Source organism: Rhinopithecus bieti, unplaced genomic scaffold, assembly GCF_001698545.2.
Source record: "Rhinopithecus bieti isolate Rb0 unplaced genomic scaffold, ASM169854v2 scaffold_34489, whole genome shotgun sequence".
NCBI classification, from domain to species: domain Eukaryota; kingdom Metazoa; phylum Chordata; class Mammalia; order Primates; family Cercopithecidae; genus Rhinopithecus; species Rhinopithecus bieti.
In genome coordinates this window covers 2,148,368-2,166,228 of record NW_016815128.1, presented here as the reverse complement: position 1 = coordinate 2,166,228, position 17,861 = coordinate 2,148,368, and the positions used below count along the sequence as shown (strand labels likewise).

At 41.1% G+C, this 17,861-nt stretch overlaps 1 protein-coding gene across 7 annotated transcripts in view; it reads left to right on the top strand.

Moving 5' to 3' along the window:
- The window catches only part of FAM135B (family with sequence similarity 135 member B), a 360,972-nt gene that overhangs the window by 150,042 nt on the left and 193,069 nt on the right, over window positions 1-17,861 (top strand). The window contains exon 1 of one of the 7 annotated variants that reach the window (XM_017852952.1): window positions 17,657-17,690. The exons of the other annotated variants lie outside the window; for them this stretch is intronic. The gene's annotated coding sequence lies outside the window, so the exon portion shown is untranslated. Of the gene's footprint in view, window positions 1-17,656; window positions 17,691-17,861 lie in introns of those variants that run through there. 7 annotated transcript variants of the gene reach the window in all.

The following is a 17,861-nucleotide window of genomic DNA, read 5'->3' as shown; positions in this document are numbered from 1 at the left end:
ATAAATCCTTTCTCAATTCACGTCTTGAAGGACTGCTGGATGTTAGGCACTGTGATGGGATTTTAGACAGAAAGAAGGAGCATGATATGACTCTTGCTGTCAAAGTGCTCAGGTCTAGCTAAGGAAAACCTGTCTGGAAAGCAAGCAATGGTGATGTAGTATTATGTTTAGAAAACAGTGGGGATCCTCCAGCCCTTAGACAACAGAAGTTAGGCAATGTCTATTCTGCTGGATGTCAGGGAAGGCTTCCCACAAGGTCAGGGAGGGAGCCTTTTAGGGGAGTGGCATGGGCAAAGGTGTGGAAATTTGGATGAGCATGATGCATTTGCACACCAGCAACACAGCATACCTGGTGCAAAGGCAGATAGATGCCTAGGGAGTAGGAAGCAGGAGACCAAGATGCTATCAGAAGACCCAACCTCAGAGACAGAGTCTGGTAGAAGGCAGATGCCACAGTGTCAAGCAAACAGGGTCCGAGGTTTAGTTGTCCCAGGGTAAGTGTTGCAGGGCTCTGTGAAGATGATCTTTGTTCTGTGAATTGATTTTGAGGCTAATCCCTACACAGCACAGAAAATCCCTGACTGGATGTTCCTTTACCTCTTCACAAGTCACTAAGCTGAAATCTCCTTTGATTTCATAACATTCTAAATGTGACTTTTTTTCCCCAAATATTTTACGGTTGGTTGGAGGACTGTTAATCTAAAATACAAGTGTGTGTGTGTGTGTGTGTGTGTGTGTGTGTGTTTGCTTTCCAAATCCCAGCTGTAGAGTCTTCCGTTAGGATTGTTAGGGGAGGACAGCACTCTGGTCAGCACTCTCCCAGCACAAAACACCCAACCCTGCTTTATGTGAGGTCATCTCACTTCCACCATCTCCCTGAAGAAGCACCACACAGATGTCTAGAAAGAGCTGCCAGCTGTTTTGTTTGGATGTAACTCAACAACTTTCATTTCTTCCCTGGTGTGTTAGGACTCAAGTCAAAATGGTTTAGAGTTGCGTAGGCCCCTAAATCCTGCCCAGGTTTCCTGCACTCCGGTGTTCACTCTTCTCCTTGCCCCCAAATGCACCACACGCCCCTGCTCTTCGCCAGGGTTTCTCCTCACCTGTCACAGTTGAGAGCCTCATCATCCACCCTTTTGCCTGAACAGAGGTGAGATGGAGGAGTAGTGAGGAAGAGTGTGATCTTTGTAACTAGGTCTGGATCCAAATCTCAGGTCTACTAAATCCACACATGACTTTGTTTTCCTTGAATTTCAAGTTCATCTTTTGAAAATTAGGATATGGCATCTTAACTGTATGACTGGGAGGGCTGAATGATATAATTTATGTGCAGTGTCCATTAAGGTAATTTTAGCATTATAGCAAATGCAAATATTTTTTTCCTCCCAAAGAGAAAGCCCTCAATGATCTCCTAAGAGCAGCGGCGTCTTTCTAAAACTGGAAGCAGAGATCATCATGGGCCATAGAAATTGACTCATGAAGAAGCAGGTGTCCACATAGCCCTACTTGGTCCTGATGCAATGCAAGCATGCCCTTTCCTTGAAGACCAAATGAATCACTCTTGAACTGAAGATAAAGTATCCTCTGGTCTCCAGGGGATGTGCTACCCTAAGCCTTGGACTCAGAGCCAGATAATCCAGGTGTAAACCCAAGCTTTGACACTGCTCCCGTTAAGTGTCATTCATGAGAGAGCAATCTCCTAGTTGCACCTGTCCTATTAACTTTTATTTTGCAAATAAGCATGAAATTGTGACTTGCAACCTTACTTGACAATTGCAGACTTGTTCAGAGCACTTCAAACAGATCCTTGGGCAGCTTGGAACAAGAATGTAGCACTGGGTTTCATAACATAAGTAGTTCAGTGTTTTCATTTGGGGAATGAAAGTCAGAGAGTCCTGGAGACATTAAGTGACTTGCCTAAGGTCACATGTGGGTTGGTGTTAGGGATGGTTCTGGGACCTTTTGACCACATCACCTGGGGGCTCTCCATTCCCAGAGGAGCAGCCCATCACACATGTGATGTGATGTGACACAACAGGGGAGGAGTCACATGCTGAGGCCCATCTAAGAGTTCTCACAGAATCCTTTTCCAAATCCTAGATAAATGTATTTGGATTATTTTACTGCAACTTTATTTAGCCTGCTATAAAAGCAGTAGAAACTAAACTAACCAAACAAGCAAAATGCAGGCTTTGGGGAGGCTACTGTTCACCCCAGATAAAAGATTTTATTTAAATCCTCCACTAATTAGTCATCAGGTGAGGTGGCTAAGATATGACTGTGTTATGATTATCTTTGGAAGACCTTTTTGTAGTGCAGGGTTTTGTGGCTCAAAGAGTCTGACAGATCTTGGTTTTAAATTCAGCCTCACCACTGTTTTGCTGTATGGCTTGGAGAAGTCAGTCAACTTCTCTGAACCTCTTTCCTCATCTGTAATCTGGGATAATGCCTATTTTTAGAACCTGCTTTTAAAAGGAATTAATCTGTTTTCCATCATCCTAAAAATAGAAGAGCCATTATATTCCTTGAATTCTTGTATCATAAAAGAAACTATTTGGGGTTTACACATTATTGATAAAAATTCTGCAAAGACCTTTGATTAGCACCTTGAATGCCTGAGTCAGATGATGAAATACACACCCAAATATGTTTCTTTTCCAAATAATGTGTCTGTGATTGAAGTCATTCATTAGTCGATACTTCTTGTTTTTGGAACTTTGCATTAAGTTGGAAAATGTTTCCTAGCACCTACCATGTATGGCATGCCAGGGAGGCAGGACTAAAAATAATGCATTTTGGGAGGCCGAGGCGGGTGGATCACCTGAGGTCAGGAGTTTGAGACCAGCCTGACCAACATGGAGAAACCCCATCTCTACTAAAAATACAAAATTAGCCGGGTGTGGTGGTGCATGCCTGTGATCCCAGCTACTTGGGAGGCTGAGGCAGGAGAATTGCTTGAACCCAGGAGGCGGAGGTTGCAGTGAGCCGAGATCACGCCACCGCACTCCAGCCTGAGCAACAAGAGTGAAATTCTGTCAAAAAAAAAAAAAAAAAAAATGCGTTTATATGAGAGTGGCTGACAGCTTGTTCTGGAGATCACTGACTGCCTGAAATGTGGGAGCTTCCAAAATATAGTCCTGCTCAGAAAAAGTGCAGAGGGGAGGTAATGAGAGCACATGAATATAAGAGTGGATGGAGCTGCCCTGGATCCTGCTTGGCTAATTATCAGTATCACAGCCTTGGGAAAAGCCACTTAACCTCTGTGAGTTAACCTCCTTCATTAATAATCTGAGAATGAGCATGCTTAGGGGGTTTGCTGAAGTCTAGAGATAAGGTGTCCTCCTGGACTGGGCGACAGCACAGCGCAGTGACTCCATGCTTGGTAGCCAGCAGTTGTACTATTTTTATTTGAAAGGGGCAGTGCCTTTGAGCAAGAAAAGCTTCTGCAAGATTGTTATTGTGAGATGAGTGTTTTCTGTGGGCCTGCCATGTGCCTGTGGATTCAGAGGTGTCTGGACTTTTCTAGGCTCTGCTCTTGCAGAACTTGGGTGTTTGCTTTTCCCGGAACTCAAAGACAAAGAAAGCCCAGGGAAGTGGTGGCTTTCTGTCCACCAGAGACTGACATTGCCCTGAACCACATAAAGCAGCAGCCACACTTTGAACTCACGGCACTTTGATTACAGGTTAACGGAGACATATAAGAAAAGGCAACTCATGGTAAAAATAAGCAACCAGTGCTTTGCTGCAAAAATAAGAGCAGCCACCTGGGCATTATTGTTAGGAAAAGGTATGAGTGAGGATTGAGTTGGGGTGGGAAGAGGAGACTGGAGAGACTGGGCAGGAACAAGCCCATCAGACAGCTTGCGACTAACCAGCTGGTTGAGAACATGCCCAGATGCAAGCCAGCGTTCTTATGTTCTGTTCAACATAACTTTATCAAGCAGTCTCTGCATTCTTGTCTTAAACATTGGGACTCTCTCCCTTTCTTCCTTCTATTCAATTCATTAATATTTATATGGTGACATCTGTCAAACTTCCTGACCTAGATCTTCTTACTTGGAACCCAGGGCTTTTTCTGGAGCGATAATAATGTTCAAATTAATATTAACAACTATGACCAAAGTTGCAGTAGCTTACCAGACGTGGGGCTGAGTTCTCCCACCTACTGCCTCGTGAACCCTCACAACAAAGCTGTGAGGTGAGTTTACAGCTTCCCCATGTCTGTCTAACCCCAGAATCCTCACTCTACCTGCTCCTCACTTCAGCCAGTGAGGAGTTCTGCAAAGACAATTTGCCTCATGTATGATCTTTTGGTTAAAACACACTCCCCCATTGTAATTACAGAATACATCTCGTAGTCAAATGGAGCCGAGGGAATTTTTTGTTGTTGTTCTGTCTGAACAGTTTTGTAGAAATAAAGATTTGATTGATGAGGAAATGGAAATTCCTACACACATAATGAAATCCCTTGAAATCTCCAGAATGACTTCAGACACCTGGGAGTTTTCATATCAAAAAGCAATTAAGAGACACAGGGAGCCAAGGGAGGGAATCACGATTCAGGGTTATGATGATTTCTTCTCAAAAGAGACACATGCTGGTGGAAGGAGCTGGAAATTGGTCAGAGATCTTTTCTGTGACACAACAGTTGGTGAGTGTGTTTGTTCCTCTATCATCTCTCTCTCTCTCCGTCTCTCTCTATCTTTCCATCTGCCCATCCATCCATCTATATCTATTTATCTACCCAACATCTACTTATCTCTGTCCCTCACTGTCTGCTTTTCAATCGATCATCTGTGTAGTTGTTTGTTTATGGAGTTTGCGGTGGCCTATTTTACCTGTCATTGTAGCCCATGCAGAAACTGTTGCTTGTGCTATATTATTTTGGGGTGTTTTGTTTGTTTCCAAAGGAAACAGAGGAGAACATGACATCATCCAAAAGGATAAGTGAGGCATCATGCATCTTCTGAGTATGTACAGTATATACATGCACTTTTCATCAAATAGTCTCATAACTATTGAAGACTTTCTCTGGGCTGTGCCAAACTTTCGTATGTCTCCCTCACCCAACCTTATGAATTGGATCTTTGTTCATCTGCTTGTTACAAAGGAGGGAATAGTAGCTCACAGAGGTTAAGGAACTTTCCTAAGCTGGGAGGCGAAGACTCAAACCTAGCTCTGTTTGATTTCACAGTTGATTGCCTTAACCACTACACTTATATCCTCTGGTGGAAGGTAGCTCGGGCCATCTATTTTTATAGTAACACTTATTAGAATAAATGGTTGGGAAGGAAAGATCTACTTGCACTTCCTCATTACCCATCCCATACTCTGGCCAAAGTCAACTCCTCAGGGTTCCTACAGTGCTCTCTAGGACTTGCCCGCCTGCATTTCCCCAAGCTGTTCCTCCACCTTAGCCATTTATGCCCTAGTGTTCCATTATTGGCAAGCTAAGCATGTGGGAGTTATTTATATCCACTGCTCAAGGTCATCGCCAAGGTCTGATCACAAAATTTCAAAAAATTGCAACCTCAGGCATAAATAGGTTAAATGCCGTCCCATCTTCCCCAGCCTGGTCAAGACCTACCTGTTCTTAGGGGTGAGCCAAAATGACACATAAGCTCCGTCAGCATTCATTTAGAGTTGTAAAATGGGTCAAACCTGAATAAGTCAGGTGAGCTCATGTGTAGATATATGCAACATGCACAAAATTTCTTTACAGGGCATCTCTGTCTACCAGCATCTCAATCATCTCTGGGTCATGGCCTACATTCTAAAACTGAAGAAGCCTGCTGGGGTTCTCCGGGGAATACAGAAACACTGAAGGCAGTTTTAGGCTTGTTCCCCAAGACAAGAATGATAATAAGGCCCTGATGAAAATTACTGACATCAAAGATACCAATTTTTGCTCCAACCAGTTTGCTGTTTTTATTGGCTTTGTACTCTTGGCTATTTCTTGCAATATGAAGTCTCTCTCTTATGTTCTACTACCTTGCAGGGACTTTGAGTTTTAAATTTACTTCTTCCTTAAATCAACTCCTGTCTTCTACTAAAGGCAATCTGTTCCCACTCTGAGTTAACCTCTCTCTTTTTCTTACCCCTTTGGAAGTCCTGAGGGGTTTCCTGTGATTGTGATTATAATTTGTGAAACTGGTTTTGTTCTCTGTTAGACTGTAAGCTCCCCCAAGTCAGGGACTATTCTATCCTTCCTTCTTGTGTTCTCAGCCACTGTTTTGGTGCCTTGTTCTCAGCAATGTTCAATTTTCAGTTGAGCACAGCTGAGCAGCAAGAATTTGAATGATGTGGACACAAAGCTTGCAATGACTTTTTCCGTCAAGGTTCCTGACATGACTTGTGAATGTTTGCACTCCTCATGCTATTATGGGTCATTCCTGTACCGTGGTGACATTTCAGTGGGTAGCCATTATGTATGACTTGATACATTTTGAGAATATTTTTGTCTTTGGAGTTTTCATAGCCATGACCTTGCATCCCAGTTTTTCTTGTAAGCTACAGTCTATGGAACAAGATACTTTTTGTTCCAAACTTCAGGTTCCTCATAGGAATATTGGAGGAAGAATATTGGAAGAATCTTTTTTGAATATCATCCAGGTAGAATGTGACAATGAATGTAAATCACCAAGAGTCTTGCCTGACACACGGTTGACTTGCAAGAACTGGTGGCTTCCTTTGTTTTCACTCTGATATTCTGCTTATTATTGATATTTACAGAGTACCTGAAAGGAACAATAAGGTAACAGGAACAATAAGGTAAACGGTCTACTTATAGAAAGTATTTTCTTATCACTTATTATTAATATATATCCTGGAATTAAATTGTGTTCAATTATATGGGTATAATGAATTGGATGATGGGTCAACATTAGCAGTCCTGAGGTCTAGCATGGACTTTGCTAATCTTTGGAAGACTTCTTCCCCATTTCTGTGTCTATATTCCATTAGCAACATATGAATGTTGTAATTATAATAATAATTAAATTATGGTATTTAGAAGGAGTTGGTGCTGACTGTGTCTCCTACACTGTGCCAGGTGTTGTGCGTGTGTTATCTCATTTGTTTCCCATATAAAATGTTAACATGAGAAACCAAATGCTCAGGGAGGTAAAATGAATTGTTCAGAGTAACGCATCATTAGTAAACTGCAAATCCAGCATTTAAAGCCTGGTCTTTCTGAGCACCTGGATTCTATTGTGTGTTTTCACTTCATGCCTTTGATCCTTCTGCATGAAAGACTTGTGAGTTGTTTTGCTTTTCAACTCTGCTCCCAACTTCTGACTGCTTGGAACTGGTAGCGGGTTCTGGTTTTGCCAATCAGAAAACTTCTCTCTGCAGAAACTCCTGTCACAGTGTAATACTGCACGACAAATTTTCTGGTCTGAGGTTTTAAATTACTCGTGACATTTCAAGCTGTGCAAGTCGCTTGAAGGTCTGCCTCAACCAAGCTCATTTAATCAAGTCACACACGTGCAAAGAAAATCAAATGCTGCCTTGAATCCAGAGGGAAGAGGACTGACACCTGTTGAGCATCCACTGTATGTCTGGCTTCTTGTAATGATGTTTCATATTGGCTCTCTAGAAGGAACGTTCATTTTACCTGCAAGTGGTAACTCCCTGGATGACAGACCAGCAGCAGCAACTTCTCTGAGCACAACATTGACACATGGCCTCATGCAAACTAGAACTCCATCTGGGTTGACTCATCAGATAGGAACAACAGGTCCATCAGCCCGTATGAATAAAAGCAGCAAAGGGAGATGCAGGGATGGGGAAGCACTTTTCAGTTTCCCAGCAGCTCAGCAATCTCGTATTTTTTTATATGCAGTCACCCCAACTAAGCTACTTGTGTTGTTGCTTTGAGTTCCTTAAGGGGCCTCCTTCTAGGAGTACAGACATTTGCTGATGAATGTATTTGGGGTAGATATGCAAAGATAACCATAGCAGCAATGATACCCACCATTCATTGAAGCTCAGTTTTGCTATACACATTGATTTTGATTTCTACATCAACTCCAGAAGGTAACTGAAATCTTTATTTGCAAATGAGAAAAGTGAAGCTCAGAGAGTTAGTAGCTTTAAGTTGACACAAAAAGCACCATTGTGGTTGTTGCTAATGCTGTTCATTTGCTTTGTTTTGTTTTAATATGAATGAGAAGAGGAGGCAGTGGGAGAAGGTATAGCCATTCTGTTCAGACTTCCAAGTTTGTGTACAAAAGGCATACATTTTATAGAGGTCATTCTTCCTTGCAGCTTGTAAGAGCTTAATGAGCCAGCTTTATTCAATGAGGATTCTCTGAGCAATATATGTATTATTTCCTGAAGGCTCAACAGTTTGAGTTCCACCCAACAGTGATTTTCTTGAAATTTTTCCAGATGGCCCATTTATTTCCTCCGTTTGGGTTTCAGATTTCCTTTGGTTAACAGGATAGAGCGGTGCTGGGGACGGAAGGAGGTGGAGCAGTGGTGCTGATGTGTAAAAACTGGCACTTCAAAACAAAGATTTATGATATTTGTCCATTTACATGCTATAAATACTCCCACCAAGGCCAATTTCAAGATACCAATGTGAAATTAAAGGACTGGAAGGCATGCAGAATCAGCATGCAGCAACTATTTTCCGGCTTCTGCAGAGGCTCCATTTAAACACTATTTGATTGGACAAATGTTTGTTAAGTGCCTACAACTCAGTATTCTCATTAATAGCTTTGACTTAATAGCTTTGCTATGTAAACTTAAATTTTCTGATTTTTTTAATCTAAAGGGGTTAATGATTTCTAGGGAATCCTCTAGCCCTCAGAGGACACACAGTGTCAAAAATAAGAAAGAGATAAGAATATGGGCTTTGAAATCAGACTGTGTTGTTTGAATCCCGACTCTGCTACTTATCCTGGGAAAGTTATCTAATTCATTTTTGCTTGAATTTTCTTTTATGTAAAATGATTAACAGTACTTAACGCAAAGAGAATTTGTATGCATTAACTAAGTGATTACATGTAAGTTGCTTTTCAGCTTCCTGTAGATAAAACCAGGACTTTTAATTAGTTCTTCCCCTGGTCAGGATAGGCTGTATTGTAGAGTGGTTACGAGCACACACTCACAAATCAGATTTCTTGGGCTTGAGTCTCAGCTCTCCAATTTACAAGTTGCAGAAACTTGGAAAAATAGTTTACCTTCTCTCAATCTTACATCGTTTTTCTGAATGGATATTAATATTTGTTTCCACCATGCATGGCTGCTTTTGATGATTACATGAGATGATCTAGGAGTGGTGAGCATAGTGGTTGGAACATTGTCAGGTATCAAAGTGATAATTGCTGATTATTCTTTCCATTCTGAATTTCTGTGGTTTTGGTAATTCAGGGAAATCACTGGTTTGATATTTTTAAACATTTTCTGTGGCAAGAAGAAAGAATTTTGTTTGGACTTTTAAGATTCTGCAAAAATGGCAAATGGCTTTACCCTTTGTCATTACTAGTTTTAGAAGTGAGTGGTCTGGCTGAAAATGTTTACTTTCTTTTAAGGAATTCCTCAATTTCTTAAAAGAAATTGGAGAATAAATGCTATCTAATACTATATAGATCTCCTACCTGACTTAGGAGTCATGTGACTGCAGGAATTTGAAAAACCTTACTTCCTTACCCATATGTGTAATGACAATGTACAATTCATAGAATTTTCATGAGAATTAAATGTGATCTCTGGTAGTGTGGATGCCACATAGTGCTAGACAAAAAGGATCGAAAAATGGCAGAAAATGCAATTAGTTTATAGTTGGCTGGGACACGGGAATTCGCAATTTCTGCTTTTGACCACTTACTACCCTCAAGTTTCCTGGACAGATATGAGCACAGAGAATTAAGAAAGAAGTGTTTTCCTGTCATCTGTGGCTTTGGCCCCAAGCCCTGTTGGAGAATGCCAACGAGTTAGGTTCAGCCACATGAAGACAACCTTTGTCTTCCATTAAATAACCTTGAATTATGGTATATAAAAAAATATCTGCTTTATGTCTACATGAAAGTACAACCTAGATTCTTAGATTTTAGTGGCTCTTATGCAAGACAAAGCAGAGTTTTCCATTTTCAGAAAAAAAAGCAGTGAGAGAAGCCAGGCTGTCTGTGTCAACTCTTCTGAATTTTCACCTACACAAAGTACGGCCCAGGAGGGTCCTGCAATCAGATCCCACAGTAAGAGGTGTATTTGGCTTCAAATAATCAAGCATATAACCTACGCTGGCTTAACTAGCACAAGATACCACAAGAAACACAGAAGTAGACAGCACAACCATGTCACCAGGGACAGTAAGGACTTAGACTTCTCTTTCTGCTCTTCCATGCATAGCAAAAGGCTTTTTAATACTCATGGCTGGAGATAGGCTGCTTTTACAACCACGATTATATTTTTGGATATATTAACAAATTAAGAGAAGAGACAAACAGCCCAAGGGTCATGAAACAGGTTTCTCCTTTAAAAGCTTTCCTGTCTGCTTTACCTGCCAATGTGCACTTTTATTTCATTAGCCAAGAGGGGGTCATGAGGTTTCTCCTAGCTGCAAGGGAGTCAGCAAAGGGTGGATATTTTTAGGTAGGTATAGTAATTCCCCTGAGAAAACCTGGCTTTGCTTTGTAAGGAAAGAGGAGTTTATGAATAGTCAGCCAGGATTTCACAGCCTGAGCCACATAGAACCTTCCGGGTCAGCAAGGAGAATGCGGGTAGAGAAATGCAGAGGATCATCACAGTAAACATTGGTGGAATCTGAATGAGTTATTATATTGTGATTATATCAAAGTATCCAGATGAGTTCTGCTGAAATATTAGAGTGAACTTTCCTTGGAAAAGTATTTTAGTAATTGCCATTGAAGCCAATAAAATGCAACAGAATGGTTCATAATCCTACAGTGGTGAGTACATACTGTCAACCTGGTAGTGTGTACTGTACAGTAAAAATATATTAGGCATTTCGTTGGTTTTTTGTTTCTTATCTTTTGGAGCACCGAGGCCTCTTTTATTGGCAAGACTTTGCAGACCTTCCTGCCAGGGCAGAGTTTCACCTTCTCATCACAGTGTCTTCCACTGTTAGGTGGGGGCCAGCTATGTGAGGCTAGGATTCCAGATGGTGCCAGGTGTCCTGCTGGCAAACAGACTGGGAAGAGTAGTGTGACAGCTCATTAGGTGAGGTCTAGGCAAATGGCAGTTCTTTATAAAGATGGAGAGAGGGCAGGTTATGTTTATTATACCTGGCCATACGAGAAAATATTTTACCTCTCTAGTTATTTATAAATCCTCATGCAGTTTCCCCATAGCTGACTATAATTAGATTGTGGAGCATTAGCTTTTTTAAAGGAGAGAAATCCACTGACTGCATTATTGCTGATTCTGTCATGGTGTCCCACTGTTAGGACAAGACCGAGGACAGGATTGCCAGTATTTAATCGGGCTTTTCAGAACTCACTGGAAAAACCCTACAGTATCAAGCAATCTGGAGTTAGCTTTGACTCTAAATTGACTCAGCCTTTTGGGGAACAACATAGCACAGGAGAGGGTCTCCTCCCCTAGCCAGACCAGAGGAAGCTTAGCTCATGTCCTGAATCCTCTGCCAAGTTGCCCTTAAGTAGGCACCACCCTCGTCAGGTGTCGGTCAGAGGAGCTGTTTTGAGTTTCCACTAACGCTGCTGATAGAAATGTGTACATGCTTTATGGGAAGTTGTGATTATGGCTACCATTTACAGAGTCCTTGCCATATACAATGTTTTAACTGTCCTTTAAAAACAAAGTTCCCCTGCACATTCATATTACAATGTATACTTTAAGCGTAAGGGAACTGAGCCTCTGCAAGTTTTGAATCCTTGGGAATTTGAATCCATGTCTGCCTGTCTCCAGTGGTTCCCTCCTGAGGCTCATGTAGACAAGACCGGTTGTGAGAGAGTCATGCTCACACTTTCCAGTGACCTTTGTTGGCAGTCACAGCATATGCGGTTCTCTTGTAATTCCTGAGGTGCAAGCAGGGACATTTCACTCCTCTTCACAGGGACCTCGACACCTGGGTGAACAGACAGAAAGAGGGGAGTCATTCCACTATCATGTGACAAGTGTGATGCTGTGGGCCTAAGGTGCCTTCATAAAGCCATCTTCATCATCATCGTTTTTATTATACCTATTATTAAAAAGCACTCATTTAGACTCAATACTTGCCAGGCATTATACACACTTTACATGTTACAAATCATTTAATCCTTGTAATGGCACTTTGAGGAACATTACTGTCATTACCATCCCCATTTATACATGAGGACCTTGAGCACAGGGACACTGTGAGAGCGATTTATTCAAGGTCACACAGTCAGAAACAGGCAGATTTTCAGAGCTTACCCTCTTAATGAAAATGTTATATTGCTTCACAAGACTCAAAGATAATTTTCGCCCAGCCATGTGGGCACACCCATATCATAGCCAACCATTTACATCTTGAGTGCAGTGTTTGGTATAATCATATACTGTATCCTGCAGGCATCCCTGAAACGTGTCCCACCAAAAGCATCATGCCTTCTCCCAGCTTCATCCCAGCTGTGATGCCGGAGGATAGACTGGGATCATGGAGGTGGGAGGCTGTATCTCACACATGTCTTAGGGAATAGCAATGAAGACATTGTACCTTTAATGGAATATGGGGTTGAGCATCATGCTGTGCTTGCCATGGATGCTCCCATTCCTGCCTCACAATAATTCTGCAAGGCCGGTACCAGCATGGCTTTACTCACCCATAAGAAAAGAGAGGCTCAGGGAGGGAAAGTTACTAGCTTTAAGTTTTCCAACCTGGCTTTGGGGACCTAGGTGTTCAGACTCCAGAGTATCTGTGTTTGACTTTTCATGATAATGATATGTATTTTAGGCCATGTCAGATGCTCCTGAGTCAGAGCGGTTGTTTCCTGCTATACTGATCTGAAAAATGATGTCGGCAAAATGTCACAGATTTCTGTATTCCCATTATAGAATATTACTCCTCATTTTACAAAAATTGCATGTGGATTCTTTATCACGCACAGAATTGTGTATTAGGATTGGATTGTAGAAAACCATTGTTTGGGGAATCTTTGTTTTAGAATTTTCACTTATTCATTCCTTCACCTGGCATTTATTGAATGCCAACCACGTCAGCCTCTGTTAGTTTCTGGGGATACAGAGATGAATGGGGCATGGCTGGTCTCCTTCAGTGGCTGGTGGTAATGGATATTTCTCTAATCAACTGAGAACAGATGTTCATTAGGTGCTTTTCTCTGTTTGGCACAGCTGTGAGACCTCTAAGGAATACAAAAGAAGTAAATAGTAGCATTCCTATTCTCAAGGTGCTTTTGAGAAAACAGAATGAAATACATGAAATGAGAGGTGTTATTAGAAAATTAGTGATCAGAGTGAGAATCCACTTAAGCTCCTGTGATAAGAGTGATGAGGAAATTGAGGTGAGCTTGTAACGTTAAAGCACCTGGCTTTGCCTTCCCTAAAATAAGCTGCGTGCTAGCCAAATGGCCCTGCATTTTCATCCCTAAACTATTCACTGCCTAGCTATGTGACTGTGGGCAAATTACCTAACTTCTCTGAGTCACAATGTGTGTGTTGTTAACATGAGAATATTTATTCTCCTCTATCGGTTTTGTCATGAGGAGGAAGTTTGAAAACCCGTATTCATGAGTTTACAATTACTGCTGTGACATAGTGCCATAACCTAAGTGGCTTAAAACAACATAACATTATTATCTTAGAATTCCGCAGGTTAGAATTCTGAAATGTGGGCTAACGTCAGTATTCTTGCATGATTGTATTACTGCATGGAAGTTCCAGAGTCTATTTCTTTATCTTTTCCAGTTTATAGAGGCTGCCTGCATCCCTTGGCTGGTGATCAGCGATGGCTGGTCAAGTCTTTCTCACATTGCACTACTCTGTCCCTCTCTCTCTGTCTCTTGCCTCCTTCTTTCTCTTATAAGGAAAAGACTCTTGTGATTGCATTGAGTATGCCCGTGAAGTGTAGAATAATCTCCAAATTTCAAGGCCAGCTGATTAACAACCTTAATTTCACCTGCAACCTTAATTCTCTTTTGCCCAACATATTTACAGGTTCTGAAAATTAGGAGGTATATGTCAGGGGTTGGGGTGTATTATTATGCTTACCACATTATCCAAAGGCCATAGTTTAGTACCAGTCATACAGATGGAAATCAATAAAGGGTGACTATTTTTGTTACTGTTTCCCAGAAGGAGTCCTGTGCAAATCTAGGCTACTGAAACACGTCAACATACTATCTGAAGTTTTCCACCTCCTAGCTTCTTTCCCCATTCTGAGGAAACTCATGGCCCATCTTCTTTTGCCATTTGATCATTCTGCAGCAATTTAAGCCAACTGCTCCCATCTTTATGACAACTTCTTTGACCCCAGGTGGAAGGAGATGGCTCTAAGATGGTTATAAGATACTTGGAGGCCGGGTGTAGTGGCTCACATCTGTAATCCTAGCACTTTGGGAGGCCAAGACGGGGAGATCACCTGAGGTCAGGAGTTCAAGACCAGTCTGACCAACATGGTGAAACCCCATCTCTACTAAAAATACAAAAATTAGCTGGGTGTGGTGACACATGCTTGTTATCCCAGCTACGTGGGAGGCTGAAGCAAGAGAATTGCTTGAACCTGGGAGGTGGAGGTTGCAGTGAGCCAAGATTGCGCCACTGCACTCCAGCCTGGGTGATAGAGCAATACTCTGTCTCAAACAAAACAAAACCAAAAACAAACAAACAAACAAACAAACAAAAAAAACTTGTAAGTTTACTTACTGAGTTTGTGAACTTGCACCAATCTTTATCACTAAATGTTAATTTTCCCATCTTTAAGACAGAAATCATGGTAAGTACTTTAAAGACATCCTATGGGGATCAAACAGTATCATGCACATCATATATGAGTATGTAGTTTATGGATTTATGACCTGATAGAAATTTCCCATGAGATAAAAGGGAATTACTAAAGCAGTGTTAGCATTCTGTTTAATCAGGACAGAGCCTGAATGGGTCAACCTAATTGAAATGTAAACTTTCACCCGATTCCTATAAAGTATCTGAAGTTCAACATAATTAAGTTCTTGAAGTAAGATTCAGTAGCATCAAGTGCTTTTAAGCAACAATTCGAGAGCACTTTGGAATCATCCATAAAAGGGACTTAGCTGTACAACAAAATGTGCCTCCTATGAGGTGTATCAGGCAAAAGGAAACACCCTTCTCTGGAATTGGAATCCTGGTTGCCCTTTGCTAGCTCTGTGGCTTTGGATAACTGGTTAGATCTTTCCAATGACTCAATGCCTTCCTTGGTTTACCCTTGAGCTGCTGCTTGCTTTCACATAGGATTTATGGGGGATCAACCAAGATTGCATACATGGAAGTTGCCAGTACAGGTCCTGCCACAGAAATGCTTAATAAATCTTGAGCATAGCTGTAACCGCTACAAGTGCAGTGGGATGGGAGAGGGATGCATAGCCCCTGGCAATGACTGACACATTGTATTAATATGTTCAGAGAAGGCGCCGTTACAATGTGACAGTTGGTGGCGGTGCTGATGGGATTTGTGTCCCTTTCCTTCTTCATGAAATTACTGACATACATAGATCTTTTATTAAAGAAACACTAAAAGTAACATCTTGCATTTGTGTCAGTCAGGGTTTGCCAATTATTGGCCCATGAGGACTGAGACTGCAAATGTGTTTTATCTTGTTGACACAGTGCTTTATTGCTAACGTTGTGGCCATGGCTGCCGCTGCTAATTGTTTTTGCTGTTTCTGATGTTGCTGTTGTCATTGCCATTGATTTGTGAACCAATATTTAGCATTTTAAAGATGTTTTATTACAAAATTAAATTTCTGTCTTCCCCTGAAAAACTGAAGATCTCCCAACATGCAGTCAACATTTCTGCAGGGTCGTAATAAGCCACTGCTAAGTAGCAGCTGCTCCTGTGGCCAAGGCGGCCACCGCTGCCCTCACACAGAGGCAAGGGTCATGATCATTTGTAAATGTGCTTCCACTGGGATTTTCTAATGGCAGTTTATTATTTTTGGACCCGTATATCCATCAAAAGCAGAAAATAAAAAGATAGATTAGGTGGAACCCAAGGTTTTCTGACAATTTCATTTTTGTAGTTTGCCTGGCCCCTGCAGGCATTTGTGTTTTCTCCAGTTGGTATGGAGCCTTATCCTTTCCAATAGATCCCATCTCTGTGATTTTCCTGTTGAACAGGACAGATGCCTTTTATGTTTTTCAGTTAAATGTTTTATTTTGAGTTAGTTGTAGCATCACATGCAGTTTTAAGAAGTAGTACAGAGACATCTCGTATGTTTATCTAGTTTCCTTAATGGTAGTATCTCATAATGCTGTGGTGCAATTTCACAGTCAGGATATTGATATGGACAGTCAGGGTACAAATTATTTTCATCACCACATGGATCTCACATTTTATGTTGCTCCTTGATAGTCACACCCACTCGTTTCCCACTCCCATCCTCTCCCTAACCCCTGGAGCCCCTAATCTGTATTCTATTTTTATAATTTTGCAACTTCAAACATGCCATATAAATGGAAATATACACCTTTTTCAAATTAGCTTCTTTTGCTGAGCACAACTGTCTGGAGCTCCATCCAGACTGTTCTGTGGATGAATTGTTCATTCTTATTTATTGCGGAGTAGTTTCCAGTTTATTCATTTACTAAAGGAGATCTGGGTTGTTTCAGTTTTTAGTATTGTGGATAAAGCTTCTCTCAACATCTTGAACAAGTTCTTGCATAAATAAGTTTTCATTTCTCTAATAGAAATGCCTAGGAGGGCAGTTGTTGGGTTGTTTGACAGTTGTATGTTTACTTTTTAAAGAAGCTAGCTAACATTTTCCAGAGTGGCTGTTCCATTTTACATTTCTACCAGCAATGTGTGAGTGATCCACTTTGCCTGCATAATTGCCAGTATCTGGTGTTGTCAATTTTTTTTATTTTAGTCATTTTGATGAGTGCATTGTAGCATCTAATTGTGGTTTTAATTAGTATTTTGTCTGATGATGTTGAATATCTTTTTTAAACATTTATTTTATCATATATATTTGAAGTATACAACATGATGTTTTGATAAAAAATATGCAGTGAAATGATCATTATATGTGAGCAAAGTAGCACATCTACTTTCTTCCAAAGTGGCCTTCTTTTTTTATTTTAAACTTTTCTGTGGTAAGTACATCTAAAATCTGTTCTCTTAGCAAATTTTCAGTATATAATACAATATTATTAACTATAATCCTCCTGCTGTACATTAGATCTCTAAACTTATTTATACTATAGAACTGCAAGTTTATACTCTTTGACCCACATTTCCCCATTTCTTCTTTCCCCTCTCCATTCTTGGTAACTATCATCCCATTCTCTCTTTCTACGTGTTTGACTTCTTTTTTTAAAAAAGTTCTACGTGTAAGTGAGATCTTGTATATATATTTTTTCTGTATTTGGCTTATTTCATTTAAGCATAATGTTCTTCAGTTTCATCCATGTTACTGAAAATGGCAGTATCGAGGGGCGGAGCAAGATGCCGAATAGGAACAGCTCCAGTCTCCAACTCCCAGCGCGAGCGACACAGAAGACCAGTGATTTCTGCATTTTCAACTGAGGTACTGGGGTCATCTCACTAGGGAGTGCCGGACAATCGGTGCTGGTCAGCTGCTGCAGCCTGACCAGCGAGAGTTGAAGCAGGGCGAGGCATCGCCTCACCTGAGAAGCGCAAGGGGGAAGGGAATCCCTTTTCCTAGCCAGGGGAACTGAGACACACAACACCTGGAAAA